This window comes from Nannospalax galili, unplaced genomic scaffold (genome assembly GCF_000622305.1).
Source record: "Nannospalax galili isolate Female #2095 unplaced genomic scaffold, S.galili_v1.0 scaffold5, whole genome shotgun sequence".
NCBI lineage: Eukaryota > Metazoa > Chordata > Mammalia > Rodentia > Spalacidae > Nannospalax > Nannospalax galili.
In genome coordinates this window covers 3,560,080-3,563,342 of record NW_008353126.1, presented here as the reverse complement: position 1 = coordinate 3,563,342, position 3,263 = coordinate 3,560,080, and the positions used below count along the sequence as shown (strand labels likewise).

General features: G+C 42.1%; 1 pseudogene; it reads left to right on the top strand.

Annotated features, from left to right (window-relative positions):
- Positions 1-767: 767 nt before the first annotated feature.
- On the top strand, positions 768-1,913 carry LOC103747877 (annotated as a pseudogene).
- Positions 1,914-3,263: the final 1,350 nt, after the last annotated feature.

Genomic DNA, 3,263 nt, shown 5'->3' with positions numbered 1-3,263 from the left:
AAAATAAATAAAATTGCAAATTTTATGCTAGATGACCTTTATCTTAAAAAAGAATAATTATACACAAACTCCCCCCAAAAACAAGAGTACAGTGGAAAATATTTAAATAATCTAAAATTTCGCGAATACACCGGTTAAAAGACCAGAGGTCCAGGTAATCTGAACAGCAGAAGCAGCTGTGAGACAGAGAGCTAGAACAAAAATAATAAAATATTTAAAAATAAATAAAATTGCAAATTTTATGCTAGATGACCTTTATCTTAAAAAAGAATAATTATACACAAACTCCCCCCAAAAACAAGAGTACAGTGGAAAATATTTAAATAATCTAAAATTTCGCGAATACACCGGTTAAAAGACCAGAGGTCCAGGTAATCTGAACAGCAGAAGCAGCTGTGAGACAGAGAGCTAGAAGGACTGGAGGCACGGGATAGAAAGCTGGTCATCAGCGTTGCAGAGTTCAGGGATTATACGTCCAAGTGATGAAGCAGAGACCATGGCCACAGAAACAGGCAACGGAATTAGCATCCAGGTCACCATCACAAGAAGACCAGAGAGAAAGCAAGGTGATGAGTAGAGCCACACACACTGCAGCTACCCACGAGGAAGGTGGGGATGCAGGGACAGATGGAGACTTTGCCTATTAAATGGTAGTGACGAAAAAGAGCATAACTCCCAGCCATCTTGTGGGAAGCACTGAAGCAGGCGCTCTTGGCTTGGCTAGGCCCGTTGCAATCCATGGAGGGACACGCCACCGAGCCACCATCATGCCTGGGCACCTACAGGAAGGCTTCGGACGCGTGGTCACCAACCGATTTGACCAGTTATTTGACGACGAATCGGCGGGGAACAAGAAAAAAGAAACTGCCGCGGGCGGCGTTGCCCTCCCCCCCAAGAGCGCTGCTCAGGCTGTGGTCCAGACCAACTCCAAGACGGCGGGCAAACAGTTGAGTAAAGAGTCACAGAAAGACCTCAAGAACCCGCTGCCCCCCAGCGTCAGCATGGCTGACAAGAAAGAGGAGACGCAGCTGCCCCTGGCGCTTAAGAAAGAAGGAATAAGGCGAGTGAGAAGAAGACTTGATCAACAACTTCAGGGTGAGGGGAAAATAATTAATAGAAGACCAGAAAGGCGACCACCTCGTGAAAGAAAATTTGAAAAGCTACTTGCAGAAAAAGGCGAAGGAAGTGAATTTTCAGTTGATAGACCAATTATTGACCGGCCAATCCGTGGCCACGGTGGACAAGGGAGGGGTCGAGGCAGTGGATGTGGAATGGGCCGAGGAGATGGATTCGATTCTTGTGGCAAATGTGAATTTGATAGACATAGTGGAAGTGATAGATCTGTCCTGAAGCATGAGGACAAATGTGGAAGTAAAGGATCTCACAACTGGGGAACTGTCAAAAGATGAATTAACAGAATCTCCCAAATACATTCAGAAACAAATATCTTATAATTGCAGTGATTTGGATCAATCAAATGTAACTGAGGAAACACCTGAAGGAGAAGAACATCCAGTAGCAGATACTGAAAAATAAGGAGAACGAAGTTGAAGAGGTTAAGGAAGAGGGTCCAAAAGTGATGACTTTGGATGAATGGAAGGCTATTCAAAATAAAGACCGAGCAAAAGTAGAATTTAGTATCTGAAAACCAAATGAAGTTGCTGATGGACAATGGAAGAAGGGATTTGTTCTTCATAAATCAAAAAGTGAAGAGGCTCATGCTGAAGATTCAGTTATGGACCATCATTTCTGGAAGCCAGCAAATGATATAACATATCAACTGGAGATCAATTTTGGAGACTTAGGCCGCCCAAGACATGGCGGCAGGGGAGGATGTGGTGGATGCCCAAACCGTGGCAGCAGGACTGATAAGAGCTTCTGCTCCTGATGTAGATGACCCAGCTCTGGCCTAACTGGATGCCACAACATGGTTCCTTTGTGTGTTGGGGAACCCTGCTGTTAAGGTTGGCTCCTTTCTCAGCTTCCTGCCTGACTTACATGGAAAGTGCTGCCAAACACTGATGCTTGGCCTCATTTAAAACATGACCTTTGGCATAGTTACCTGGAGTAAAAACTACCCCCAGGTTTTTTCTATATGATAATTAGGCATTTCTGGGTAGTCAGTAGTCGATGATAGGAGCCTACTGCCACATGTAAATAAAGCATACTATGAGCACTTATCAGCTGTAGCATTGACTACCACCTCCACACTGTATTTTCCCTAACCCCCACTGAATAAACAGAGCTGTTTCACTGAATCTGGAGCTGTTTGTATCACTGAAGCTGCCTCCCCGGAAGGGCTTTCTTCTGTCAGTGCACACTGGCCTTCCTGACCCTGTTCTTCGCTTCTGCTCCCTTTGTCCTCATGCGCTGATGGCCAACAACCCATAAGGGGAGGGAGAAATCCCACATTTGTGGACCCTCCTGTTCAAAGCTTTTGCATATTTAAGGATCCCAAACGACTAAGAAATTAAAACAAAGAAAAAAAGACTGTCATTCATACCATTCATACCTAAAGACTGAATTTTATCTGTTTTGAAAATGAACTTCTCTTGCTACATAGAAGTAACAAATATGTTAGTTTTGTATTTAGAACTGTATTGGTAGCAGGGATGTTTTCATCATCTTCAGAGATTATGCATTTTTCATGAATATTTTTGTATTGCTGCTTGCAAATATGCATTTCCAAACTTGAAATATAGATATGAACAATGGGTACCAGTTTAAAAAACAAAAGAAAAAGACCATGACTAGCCAGGTGTGGTGGCACATGCCTTTTATCCCAGTACTTGGGAAGCAGAGGCAGGTGGATCTCTGTGAGGATCCAGGAAGGCTGAAAAAAAAAACCCTGTATAAAAAAAAAAAAAAAAAAGAGGAAGACTCCAAAAAAAAAAAAAAAAGAAAAAGAAAGAAAAAAGAAAAGAAAGAAAGAAAAAGAAAAAGATCATGAATAATAAAAAGCTCCAAGGAGAGAAGTTTTTCCCCCCAAGAATAAATATCGTTGATTAAAAAAATGCCTGACTCATAGTCTCATTCATTCATTCAATAATTTTTTCACTAAGGCATTCCTATGTCACCAGCATTTGCCAGTTGATAGGAATACCAACAACTGATTTGTCTACCAACTTGAGTAAGTAACATCCTCTCTAAATCTCATTTTTCTATGTTTAACTGAAGGTGATACCAACTCTGCAGCAATCCGGTGAAGATTAGAGATAAGCAAACACAGAACCCCAGACCAGGTAAGTGCACAAGCTAGTTTG